A 14553-nucleotide genomic window follows, 5' to 3' on the forward strand; every position below is an offset into this window, starting at 1 on the left:
CAATAATGTAACGACTGAAAAATAAAAATCCTAAATTAAGAAAGAAAAGGTAGTCAGAAGAGGGAATGAGAGGGGGGAGAGAAGACTACTGAAGGAGCCTACTTACTTGAATCAATGCTTGAACTTGAAAAACAATTGCTCCACGGCTCGTGATCTTGTCACCTAGATCTAAGCCTAGAATTATAACTTAAAAAAAAATTACAAATCAATTGCATAAATCATAAACATAAAAGGGCTGAATAAAAATAAAAGAGTGCTTGCATTAATTGAAATAAAAAAAAAACTATTACAAAAGTGATTAAAGAAAAGATAAAGAAGAACTAAAACTAAAGAGAGAGCAAGAGAGAGAGAGAGCAACTAAAAAAAACTAGAAGAAGAATGAATTGTCTTCCCTCCTCTTACATGAGTTGTATTTATAGGGAATGGGGAGGTAGGGTAACAAATTTCTCTTTCCTAAAAGAGAGAAACCCACAATTGATTGTGAGATCTTTTGAGACCAAAAGTGCTAAGGTGGAGGAGAGAGAAGAGAGAAATAAATTTCCTATAATTTTTTTGCTTATTTTCTTTCCTTTTTTTTTCTAATTTATTTCTCTTCTTTTTCTCCCTCCAAGGGACGATTTTCTTCTTTCTTTGTGTGATTTGGACAATATTTTGGTGATGATGTGGAGGAGAGAGAAGATTTGGACAATCTTTGGTTCTCCCTTTTTTTTCTTTCCTTTTTTTTTTCTTCTCTTCTTGCTTCCACGATTTTCCTTTCCCTTTTTTATTTTTTTCTTCTTGCTTCCACGATTTTCCTTGCTTCTAATTTGATGTGGAAATCCCCTCCATGCCCTTAGTGCTTTAAGTGAGTGAAAAGCAGGAAATCTTCAACAAAATTCTCTAAAAAAAACAACCATGAGATTCGAACTTGAGACCTCTTGGTGAGCAAGGGAATTTTGTACACCATAGCTCACCAACTACACTAGGTAGTTGTTGTTACCAAAAACGAATCTTCAATCAATTAAGGATGTGGTCCATCGATCCTTGTTGGTATTTGGAGTATTCCTTGTACCTTTGGGACAATTGCAAACAGGCTGGTTCTGCATCTCGGTTCAGTTCTGATCCATTATTCTTTTTCTGGCCCGAAAAGAATAATCATTTGTACGGGTGACCAAACGAATGTGTACTTTTAATTGAACATGTCCATCTTGCTCAGAATTTCGTCCTCTTTGCAACCATGAAAAGAAATAGGACCTCTTTACGTGTAAAATTGAAGATATAGCGCCCGATAGTCCTTAAGGCCTTGAAAATATAAAACCTGCAAAAAGAGAATAAAACCCAAGGTAGCTCCATTCTAAATATGTAAAATGCATGTTTTACTACCCTAGATTTCACACATAAATGTGCTCATCAATGCATGATGTGGTTAGCAAATACAATTACAAACATAGGGTTAGCCAAACATATTATCAAACAGATGTGGTGGAAAATGTTCTTGCATTTAATGGTAGCATCTAGTGTCGAAAGCTTGACAAGTCCCCAGTGGAGTCACCACTTTGAGGGTAGCGATCGGAAAAAGACCTTTCCCTTTGTGGGGGGAAAAAGACTTACGTTCAGCCCTCTCTCCTCTCTTTCTCTTTCTTAGGAAGGGGTGTGTCGTGTGTGTTTAAACATGGGCCCCGCAGCACTGTACCACCGTTCGGAGATACGTGGGGGCCTATTTTGCAAGAGTGTAAAGGTCGTCATTGAGACAAGTATTTGCTGATGGTCCAATACGAGGGATCGGGATCACACAAAAGAGGTTTGGAATCACCACCTAGGATTATAGGCCTAGGACCTAGGGTGGGCCCAATTCCTAAGAAAAGGGCCCGAAAGTTGATTTGGTCCAAAGATTTAGGGTACATGTCAGGTTGTAGAGTTGGGAAGGTGTTAGGCACCCAATCTACCCGGTTGAACCAGTCTTCTGCTAGATGCTTGAGAACGAACAATTTTCATAATTATTCATATTCCACATGCATGGCTAAGTTATCACACACATACATTAACTGAATTTAACTAATTATGTACACTAAAACAAGGTCAAAAAATGTCTACATTATGCTAATTCGGGTGATAGACTATACCTGAGCTTGATCCCTGTTTCGAGTCAAGAGGAGTGGACACCCGATTAGTGTTGGCATGAACTTTCTTGTGGATTCTCCTGGCTCAGGGGAAGATGATCTTGACCTCCAACTTCCTTTTCTGAGAGATGCTGACTATTGTAATATTTAGATAGAGATGCGGCTAGGAACGGTTACTTTCAGATTTGAATTTCGGCAGAGCTTCGGCTAGGGAAGGCTACTTCCTAGCTTAGTCTGAGGTGTCACTTTGATAGAGCTTCCACTAGGGATAGGCTATAGGAGGGCTAGGCTGAGGTGGCACTCCAGCAAAGCTTCCATTATGGATAGGCTATGGCAGGGCTAGGCTAAGGTTTAAAGAAATTCGAATGATTGAAGCACTTCGAAGGCCTGAAGAACACTTCGAAGATTCAAAGAACACTTCAAATCTATGAAGATCGCTTTGAAGACTTGAAGAACCTCAAGGGGGGAAACGAGGACAGTATTTTTCCTACAAGGGATGCTCACCTGAAAAATTTTGGATGATTGAATAACTTTAAAGGCCCGAAGAACACTTTGAATCTTGTGAAGATCGCTTCGAAGACTTGAAGAACTTCAAGTGGGGAGGAAAGAGGGCAGAGCTTCTCAACAAAGGGTACCCACTAGGAGGCTTAAGTATGAAAAACCAAAGGGAGGGGGTATTTATTGATTTTTTGGGCCAATGGGGTGGAAATGGGGATTTCCTTAGCCAATGGGGTAAAAAGTAGATTTTTGGGCTAATGGGGTGAAAGATGAATTTCTTTGGCCAATGGGATGAAAAGATGTTGTTCTTAGCCAATGAGGTGAAAAGATGCTTTCCTTGGCCAATGGGGTGAAAGAAGTGATTTTTTGGCCAATGGGGGAAAAAGATGCTTTTCTGGCCAATGGAGTGAAAAGGATGCTTTTTTGGCCAATGGGAAGTCGTGGAGTCAGGTACGCTAGCTCATGGGCGTGGAGTACATAAGATGGTGAAGAGGGAATCTCATCCAAAATTCGATCATTGGTGGGAATATGCAAGCAAGCGCGGAGCCATACGTAGGGCAGGCGGGGGCACGTATGGACAAGCAAGGGCGCACATGGATAGGTGGGGGCATGTATGGGTAGGAGGGGGCACGCAGGGGCTGGCGGGGGGGCATGCATGGGTAGACGAGGGGGTACGCATGGGCTGGTCGGGGCATACAGGGGTAGGCGAAGGCACATAAGGGCAGGCAGGGGTGTGGAAAGGCAGATAGGGGCGTGCATGTGCAGGCGGGGGTGCACATGGGTAGGTAGGGGGCAGATGGGCAGGCGATGGTGCACATGGCAGGTAGGGCCACGTAAGGGTAGGTAGGGACACGCACCCTAAGGGAGCACGGGGGCTGTGGGGGCTGGTGCATGAGCGGTAAGGGACATACTGATCCAGAGCAAAGATAACTCCTCTTACACTTGATCTAGGGACCCCCATACTTGAATTTTTATTACCCCATATCAATTTCAGGCACAAACAAAATTCTTAATTTGGAACTCACCTTATCTCTTCCAAAACAAAATTGTCTTAAGGCAAAATCACTTGTGATGTAATAGGGAACCAAGGATTAAGGCGTTAGAGTTTTTTCGACCAAACATGTTTTTTTTTTTTATAGGTAACTTCTTGTACTAAGGGAAAATAATTACAAAAAGAGGCAATCCCATATACTCCCTTTAGACATACCTAAAGAAGAGTAAGGAGATCCCTAATCTAGCAAGACAGACCCTGCATACTAACCTGAATCAAACTAAATCAATCACTCATATGATCATTACTTCCTAAAATAGAAAGTATGCCTAGTACCCAAATCTATAAGACTTTGTAAGTTATGTGGGAAGTCCTCTGGCCGAAGTGTCACGTCACCCTGTCTTGTATCATATGCATCCATATAATCTGCTGAACTAGTAGCCTTCCTCCATACATGTATAATCTCTTTCCTCTCAAACTCCATAAGCAAGTGTAGCAGTTTACTTTTTAGAATTTGAATCTCCCAAGGCCCTTCTATCCTCCCGTTTATGATATCCACAGCTAACTTTGAATCTAACCTGACTGATATTTGCATAATATTGAGGTCCTTACATATGGTGATCCCCTTTCTGATTGCCATAAGCTCCATAGCTAAATCTGACTTCATCATTCCATTTCCTGCATAAGCCAGAATTGGCTGTCCACTCTTCTCCCTAATAATTCCACCATAATCCGCCCTATCTTATGTGAGAGATCCATCACAGTGTAGAGAAAACATTTGACCTGGAGCTGATATCCATTGGCAAGATAATGGGGACTTACTTATCCATGTAATGTTCAACCCCCAATTATTCACCAAGATCTGATTCTTATCATTACAAGCAGCTTTGACAAAATAGTCTTACACCTATTTTTCACATCTTCAATAATGCATGAAATAATCTGGCCTTTAATTTTTACCTTCCTCTTTGTAACAACCCAATAATACAGTAAGTACCAGACCTGCCTGGAAGATCGGTGAGGTGCCTTTACCTAGAATGCGGCAAGTACCAAGGGGTTTGGGAGATCGATGAGGGTGTGTAAACTTTAGTCCCACATTGCCTAAGGAGATATTACTAGGCTAGTTAATAACCTCTAGCCTCCTTAACATGGCACAACACGTTTTAAAGCCTTGAGGCCCATAGGCCAAAGAGGAAAATATTGTGCAAAGTTAATGGGGCCGGGGCATTAAAAATGGTATCAGAGCAAACCCCAATAGAGTGTGAGGCCACAACAAGGACACTGTACCAAAAGGGGAGAAGTTATGATGCCCAAGAATATGACAAGTACCAGACCTACCTGGGAGATCGGTGAGGTGTCTCCACCAAAAATACGGTAAGTACCAGGGGTTTGGGAAATCGATAATGGTGTGCAAACTTTAGTCCCACATCGCTTGGGGAGAGACTCCTGGACTAGTTAATAACCTCTAGCCTCCTTAACATAGCACAACGCATTTTAAAGCCTTGAGGCCCATGGGCCAAAGAGGACAATATTGTGCAAGGTTAATGGGGTCGGGGCATTACATGCGAGGGAAGGATTCTTACCCTTATCCCGGGTTTGGGTTGTCACAATGTGGTGTCAGAGGAAATGTTGCGACTTATGGACTTAGTGTCTGGTGGCATAGGAGGACAAAATAAATTAATAATAAGAATTCTCTATTTCAGCATAAATCACTAAACCAAACATAAGCTAATTAAGAAGAATATAATGCGCAAACATTTAATGGCTTTAATTAGTACATATGATCAATCAACAAGATTTTTGAAATAAATGAACAAATCATTGACACTTTTAGGATTTTCTAAAAATAGTGAAACCAATTAACATCATTTAAAGAATTTTACGTTGGTTATGAATTTGTGTAAGATGGATGGCCTCTATTAATGTTTGTTATATGAATAATGTAGGACATTTTCGATACTTTTTTTGTTTTGGAAGATTTGGAGTTAAGTGAAGCTCTCTTTGTCAAATGATTACGAATGTTTACATGGTATGAAAATCCCTTACAATACATCCATAATATGGGAGTTTAGTGATGCAATAGATGTTCATGAATTGAATATAGGAAAAGATTGATGAATCCAGAGAAAATAAGCATAGATCATAGGTACATATAGCATATCTTGAACCAGAGTATATTTTATGTGTTATTTGGGTAAACTTGAGAACGTTATGACTTTGGGGCTTCAGTAGGCAATTGGACAACACTAGAGGATGCCAAGATTTTTCTAGCATATGTTAAGGTAAATTAATAAAAAAAAAGGGGTAAATAATTTGGATGGATTCTATTATATGGTGGTCATTTTACCATTATGAAGAATAACTGAATAGTTATTAAGGATGTTTGGATTCTTTATTATATACTTGATTTGGTTCTAAAGAGTTTCTTAGTGATTTAATGTGCTCATTTAGGAACTTTAGTGAATTGAAAAATTTTTAGGTATCCTATGTTGTTTTGAAGAGAAAAGCACTTTGGTTTTGAAATGGTGGAAGACCCGATATATGAGAATTGGATATGTCATGAATGTATATTTAAGATTCTATTCCAAAAAAAAAAAAAAAGAAAAAAAAAAGAGTGGATGCTACTCCTATGATTGGATTAATACAAGTTCAAGGGGTTTGTTAGATCTGTAGCTCCTACCAAAGGGGGGTAGATGTAATTTTTATCAATCCTTGATTGATTGGAAACTGAATAACCAATATGAGAAATAGTAATGATATGGGAGTAGTGCGTACAAGGTTTGAGAATGATCACCATGCATGAAACTTTTAGTTTAAATTGTCATTGAGATGTTACTTATCATGCATTGTGGATAGATGGGGACTTTGAGATTTGTTGATCGAAATTATGTTCCAAACAAGGCCAAGTTGAAGCACAAAATTTTGGATGAGGCTCATCGTACTCCCTATACGGTGCACCCTGGATATACTAAAATGTATCAAAATTTGAAGACCACATACTGGTGGAACAACATGAGGAGAGAAATTTCCCATTATATAGAGAAGTGCTTAACTTGTTAACAAGTTAAGGTTGAACATCAAAGGCCACCTGGGTTGTTGCAACCACTACCTATTCCAGATTGGAAGTGGGAGCACATCACCATGGATTTTGTTATAGGACTTCTGAGGACACCTAAGAAGCATCAAGCAATATGGGTTATAGTGGACAGACTGATCAAGTCAGCTCATTTTCTACCAGTCCAAATGACTTATGACATGGACAAGTTTTCCCAACGCTATATAGACGAGATAGTTAGAGTGTATGGTACACCAGTATCCATTGTGTCAGATAGAGATCCTCGGTTTACTTCCAGATTCTGGTAGAGTCTACAGAAAGCCATGGGCACAAAGCTGAATTTCAGTACTGCTTACCACCCATAGACAGATGGGCAATCTGAGAGGACAATTCAGATTCTCGAGGATATGTTGAGGGCTTGTGTACTCAAGTTACAGGGAAGCTGGGAATGGCATCTACCACTAGTAGAGTTTTCCTATAATAATAGTTACCAGGCTACTATTGGTATGGCACCATATGAGGCACTCTATGGTAGAAGATACAGGTCAGCCATACACTGGGATGAAGTTGGAAAACAAAGTATTTTGGGACCAGAGATAGTTCAAAAGACTTGTGAGAAGATAGCTTTGATCCATGAACAGATCAAAGTTGCACAAAGTAGACAAAAGAGCTATGCAGATAATAAGAGAAGGGACTTTGAATTTGAGAAAGGTGACTTGCTGTTTCTTTCTGTGGCACCCATGAAAGTGTGATGAGGTTCAGGAAGAAGGGCAAGTTAAGCCCTAGGTACATTGGACCGTTTGAGATTCTAGAATGAGTCGGTAACCTAGCTTACAGGTTGACTCTCCCACCTACCATAAAGAACATCCACAACACATTCCATGTATCAATGCTAAAGAAATATGTTCATGAGACTTCACACATATTAAGTGATGAACCACTCAACCTAAAAGTGAATATGACCTATGAAGAGAGTCCAATTCAAATTCTTGATCGGAAGGAGCAAGTAATTTGCAATCGATCGATACCTCTAGTCAAGGTGCTTTGGAAAAATCATGCAATTTCTTAGGAGTGAGAACAAGACAAGCGAGCCAAATATCCTGAGCTGTTTGTAGACTGAGGTATGTTTTATTTCGTTTAAGTATTTATTTATTTTTTTTACTTCCAATTTGTGAGTCTAAGAAATTAGAGGCCCATAATCCACTAGTTCATGATCGAAATCGGAAGGGTAGGATATTCTTTCACACTTGTCTTACTTTTAGTTTCACTTTTGGTATAAGTTAAACTAACTTTAAGAGAGTTATACAACCAAATTTCGAGGATGGAATTTATATAAGGTGGGAAGGATGTAAAACCCCAGATTTCAGAAACTCTTAGTCCTAACTGTAGTGTTAAAACAAAAATTTCACCCTAGGGGTATAATGATAATTGTATTGGGATATCATTTTCAAATTCATTATTTAGTCAATGAATGTAATTTAAAATAAAGTACTATGTTTAATAATACATATGTAAATATTTGTATATATGAAGTTGCAGTCTGTTGGTATGGAACTAAGTTTGCAAGTGGGAGGTACTAGGTTCAACTCTCTTATGCACCATAATTATTTAACTTCTTTATCTTAGATTTTTATAGCATATGAGCGTGTCCTTTTTAAATTTAAATTTTGAATTTTAAATTAGGGAAAGGGGGAGAGTTGGCCATTTTGGCAAGAAAGTGAGGTGATTGATCCATATCACAACCTACCATAACCAACTAGTGAAGATTATTGATTACCTAGCCTAGGAAGGAATGTATTGGGAGAAAATAAGGTATCTTCTTATAGGGATTACGTATATAGGATAGAATATAATGAATTTTGGGTAAGTTACCTACAATATAAGAAAAATTAGAAGGTTTTATTTTAGAAACTAAATAAAGGAGGGGAGATTTGATTTTTTAAATAGAAGATTCAAGGGAGAGAATTTCTCATGTTTTGAGAGCCTCTCAAACCTCAAAAATGTGGGAGAAAGAGGAGAAAGAAAGAAGTAGGAAATAAAATAAAATGAGAAAAAAAAGAAGAAAGGAAAGAAGGAGGAGGGAATAAAAGAAAAATAAAATCAAGGGAGGGGGATTCCACTCACGTTGGAGTCTTGGAGACCTCTTCCCAGCCCGTGTGAAAGAAAGAAAGAGAGAGAGAGAGATAGAAGAGAAAGAAGGAAGAGAGAGAGAGAGAGAGAGAGAGAGAGAGAGAAGGAAGAAGAAGAGGAGAAGAAAGGAAGAGATTCAGGGAGGGACATACCTGTAGGGAGCTGATCGAGATTGCAATCAAAGAGCCTTCCGGCTGCCATTGAGAAGACGAGCTAATCGCAACAAGTTGAGCATAATTAGGGACTGTACACTCTACGGGAGAGGGACTAGAGATCTGGTGATTATATACAAAAAACCAAGGTGGGTTAATCCATAGTTTTTACACGGTTGATATGCCTCTTACATTGGTGTGTGAATAAGAATTCCTCTCATGGTAATATGTTGTGAATGATGTTATGGTGTTTTGAAAGATTTTCATATGTCATCTCATACTTTGCTATTAATGACATGCCATGTATATATCATTTGTCCACATTGACAAAAATGTGATATTATGCCATGATAGATGATAGAACCTCATTAGGGACGTGCATAAATGATTTGGAAATATGTTCCCATGCTTAGATTTATAGTTTCAGAACCAGGCCCCAAACTGCACCTCTTTCCAGCAAGGGGTTAGGTGCAGGATGAGGACACCAGAACAGAATTGAGGATAAGATCTCCCACAAGGGGAGTACACTATCCTCCAAAATAGAACAAGAATAAGGGTAAGGATGGGAATTCCCTTACTCCTCCAGAACCAGATCAGAAACTCCCACAAGGGGAGCTCGTATGATCCAGACCTGGTCTAGTCAGCTAGGGTTAATGAAAAATGGCTCCCAGTGGTGTTCAGCTGGGTAATGCAAGAAATGGCAGCCATTAGATCAACGGTTGTATTCCTCACTCTTACAAAGAGTGCACATGCAATAGAACAAAGAGAGACCTACATGAAGTTAATGTTTTTAATGTTATGTTGCATATAATGTTCTCATGTACAAGATGTGCTTATTAATGCATGTTGATCCTATGCTTTGACTCACTGAGCTGTCGAGCTCACCCTTTTATTATCATTCCTAGACACAGAGGATGGAGTATGTGAGTGTGTGAATTTCACTGGAAGCCAAGAGCAACAAGATGCTAAAAAAGATGCATGATAGCTCTTTTATTTATTATGAGATATTAAGTAATGGTGTTAGATGAGACATATTGAATTGTTTTTATTTACTTTCCTTTAGACTATGTTTTGAAACATGTAATAAATGTTTGACACCACCATCAGGCATTGAAGTATTTAATTACTTGAGTTTGTGTTTTGATGTATAATAGAATTCCGCGTATGTAAGAGAACGAAATGTTTGGTTGTAAAAAAAAAAAAAAAATATATATATATATATATATATATAACCATCTTTTAGTCACATGCAAGCTAGGAAAAATGTGATTGCGAGATTACAGCAAGTACCAGACCCGCCTGGGAGATTGATGAGGTGTCCCCCACCAAGAATACGGCAAGTACCAGGGGGTTTGGGAGATTGGTGAGGGTGTGCAAACTTTAGTCCCTAGACTAGTTAATAACCTCTAGCCTTCTTAACATGGCACAATGCATTTTAAAGCCTTGAGACCCATGGGCCAAACATGAACATGACAATATTGTACAAGGTTAATGGGGCCGGGGCATTACACTCTTAAATATCCTTACATTTCTCTCCTACCATACATGCTGAATTGTGGAGCATAGTGCTAATCTTCCAATGACCTTAAAATCATCTTCATCATTAAACTCGTATTTTATCCATGATGCAATGCTAGTAATTGTTAGTGACTGAGTCCCACTTTGTGAACATAATGCCATAATACTCGTTTATACAATAGAAGTGAATTGACATTGAAAGAATAAATGGTCTCTACTTTCAATCCCAGCCCAACAAAAGATGCAACTAATATTCACCACAACATTTCTTTTCACTAGATTGTCTTTAGTAGGCAATGCATTCATTAGGCATTTCCAAGAAGTGAGGGAATGTCTTGGAATATTACCAATAAACCAAATTCATTTGGCCCAATCTACTTTAGTCCCCACACTTCTATTTATCTCCAAAGCAGATTTAGTAGTGAATTTCCCATTAGGATTCCCTTTCCAAACCACCATGTCATGATCCATGTGATACAACCTCTCCACAGAGGGAAGGATCTCCCAAGCCTGCATAAGTTGCATAGTAGTTCTATGTCTAGTGTTCCATCTCCCACCCCTTGTTATTTCCCCAACATTTGCTAGTCTATCTGACCCGGCATCAATTACGTATTCTGTCCCCAAATTTATTGAGGAGAACTCTCATTGGATGCCAATTATCTAACCATAATTTGGTTCCCCTCCCATCACCTAGTAGATGTAAGACATATGGTTCTACTTGACCCCTGTACTTGATAATTTTCTTCCATACCCAAGAAGCACCAGTAATTAATTTTACAGTCCAAATAGAATCATTTTTTAAATACCTCTTATATATCCAATCTCCCGTAAACTCTTCTTATGAGATGCAATCCACCATATTAATTTCATGATCCCAACAATAATCATATCTCTGATGCATTTTAACCCAAGACCTCCCTTAGACTTGGGTTTACAAACAACATCCCAAGATATAAAATGAATTCTCCTTTCGAGCATTGGACCAGATCATAAGAAATTATTAAACAAAGACTCAATTTTTGAGATCACATTACCTGGTAGTCTGAAAAGACCCGACCAATAGACATAGCATCCTTGTAAGATTGAAGAAATCAACTGAAGACAACTTGCATATGATAAAAATCTTAATTTCCAGCCTTCTAGCTTCTTCTGCATCAAATCCAGAATAGGTGCACAATCTGCCATAGATAATTTTCCAGATATGAGGGGAACACTAAGATACCTAATCGGCAGATTAGTATCCCTAAAATCCGTCAATTCCAAAAGTTGCATTTTGCTACTTTGGGTAAGGCCCCCTAAAATAATAGAGGACTTAGCTTTATTGAGCTGCAACCCAGAGTAGGAAGCAAAGTCAATTAAAGCCCCCATTATAGCTGTAACAGATTCACAGGTCCCCTTCATCAATATCATGAGATCATCTGCAAAAATTAAATGAGTCAGACGCAAAGGCTTACACCTTAGCAGAAGTGATATTCTTCCTTCAACCTCCAGCTTTCTCATGATCCCTGAAAATCCCTCCATAGCTAGAGTAAACATATACGGTGATGGTAAAGGGTATCCTTGCCTAATCCCTCTTCCTCCTACAAAATACCCTGATGGACTTCCATTTACCAAGATAGAGAACGATGGGGATGTAACACAAGCCTTTATCCATCCAAGAAATTTTTTGGAAACATCATCTTGTCCATGACATCAAACAAAAAATTTCTGCTGAGAGAATCATAGGCTTTGTGTAAATCTAGTTTCATCATTGCAGAGGGTGTTGCTTTCTCCTGGTCAATTCCTCGTACAATATCATGACACAGTAGAATGTTATCTATCAGCAATCGACCTTCCTTTTATAAATGTTGATTGACACTCACTCACTACATCACCAATCACCATTTGCAGCCTATTAGTAATAATTTTTGTAATTACTTTATAGATCAGATTGCAAAGAGATATAGGTCCAAAACCTGCAAATGAAGATACATCCTTGGTCTTCAGAATCAGACAAACGAAGTTGGCATTAATAGAATAAGGCATCATAGACTTCCTGAAGAACCATTTGACTGCCAAACACAAATCTTCCCCCCCCCCCAAATTCCCAAGATGTCTTGAAGAACCTAGCACCAAACCCATCTAGACCTGGGGCCTTATGATCCTTCATTGAAAATACCACTTTCGTAATCTCCTCATTGGTCACATCTCTCTCCAAACCAATTTTCTGATCAGAAGAAAGTACCCCATGGAAAGGTATACCCTCAAGGCAAAACCCCTCATCCACCCTCGCATATCTGAATAGCCCCTTAAAGAAATCAACAGCCTCCTTTTTTCTCATAATTGGATCATTAACTACAATTCCATCTCTGCCTTTAATTTCTAGTATGCTATTCCAATGTTATCTACATTTCATAGATTTATGAAAATGGGAATTATTCCCATCCCCCAACTGCAACCATCTGATTCTAGACTTCTCCTTGAGAAATTTCTCCTCCACTCTTAATTTCTCCCATAACTTCCTTTTAGCCTCCTTCTCCATCACTATTAGTGTAGAGTCCCCCTGTGCTGAGGACAATTGTTCTTGTACCTGATTCAACTCCATTGTAGCCTCCTTAACACTTAAAAACACATCCCCAGACTGATTCCTATTCCACCCTTTCAATTCATTCTTCACATTTTTCAGCCTGGCTGCAAATTTGAGTAGTGGATTAAGTTCCTCCTTGACAGACCGCCCCACCCCCTTTTCACCACTTCCCCATACTCCTTATTGTCAATCCAAGCATCAAAAAACCTATATGGCTTAGGACCAAAATTTTTTTCCTCCAACACATTTAGGAAGATAAGACTATGATTAGAAACTCTAGGATTAGCCTCTGAACATTTAAACTCATTGATCCAAGCATTATTCACAAGTACTTTATCCAATTTACAACAAATCCTCTCAGTTCCTCCCTTACAAATACTCCATGTGTACTTCTCCCCCTTCCACTTTTGATCCAGCAAGCCAGCATCAAAGAGACACTTATTAAATTCATCCACCGCTCCTTGCCTAATCCCATCACCTCCCAATTTCTCATTCTGCTCTCTTAACTTCATTAAAGTCTCCCAACACTACCCATGCCCTTGACATACCTCTAGAAATAGAGATAATTTCATTCGAAAATTCCATCCTCTCTGCCATAGTATTATTGGTATATAATGCAGTGAGAAAGTACTCCACCCCTGTGCCCACAACACTTACTTTTAAATGAATCAACTGATTGCCTCTTTTCAGCTCTTCAACTTTAAGTATACTAGGCTCCCAACCAACCAAAATTTGAATTATTCCCCCTCCAACACCATTATGGATTGATCTCCGTCCTTGCTTCAACCCCGAAAAGATAGGTACTATATTCTCGTCCCTAAATTTAGTTTTTACCAAGACCCCCATTACTACTTTCTTTTCTACAAGTAAATTCTTTACCATTCTTTGTTTTTCAGGGGCATTCAATCCCCTCACATTCCAACAAAATGTATTCATATTAATGGATTCTTAAACCACTCCTCCTCACCTTCTTAGATCCCTTCCCATTCTCACTACTTTCCACCATACTCTGTTTACTATTCCCCTCCACCCGTTGAGAATATAATGAGACATGGTTTACTTTGGGTCACTCTTTCTTACCCTTTCTCTTACAATCAGACCCTTCTCCCAAAAGAAAATGGCCTGAATTAAGTTCAGAATCACTGCAAACAGGTAGAGAGAGTTTCATACCTTTAGAAGTACCTATCGCATCTGATATTCTTTCTCTATTGTTCTCCAGCAGTAAGGACTCCTCCATCGTTCCATCTTCTTGTAGAAACGCAACCCTAAAATGATGTAGAAGATAATAGAAAAACAAAACAAACAATGTACATGGATTTTACGAGGTTCGGCAAGGTTTCCTACGTCCCTGGTGAGATGAGATCCTGCTTCACTATCAATGGAGAATAGGGTTACAGCGCTCGTCCTCACACCTTCAGTATTGCTTGCATTACATAGAAAGAAACCCTCGCTACAAATATATAGTGAAAAAATCCTAATCCAAAAAGTACACAACTGCCCTCAAATAAAAAATTCGAGCGGGGGGCTACGCCCCCCTACACCTC

Source organism: Macadamia integrifolia, chromosome 9, assembly GCF_013358625.1.
Source record: "Macadamia integrifolia cultivar HAES 741 chromosome 9, SCU_Mint_v3, whole genome shotgun sequence".
NCBI lineage: Eukaryota > Viridiplantae > Streptophyta > Magnoliopsida > Proteales > Proteaceae > Macadamia > Macadamia integrifolia.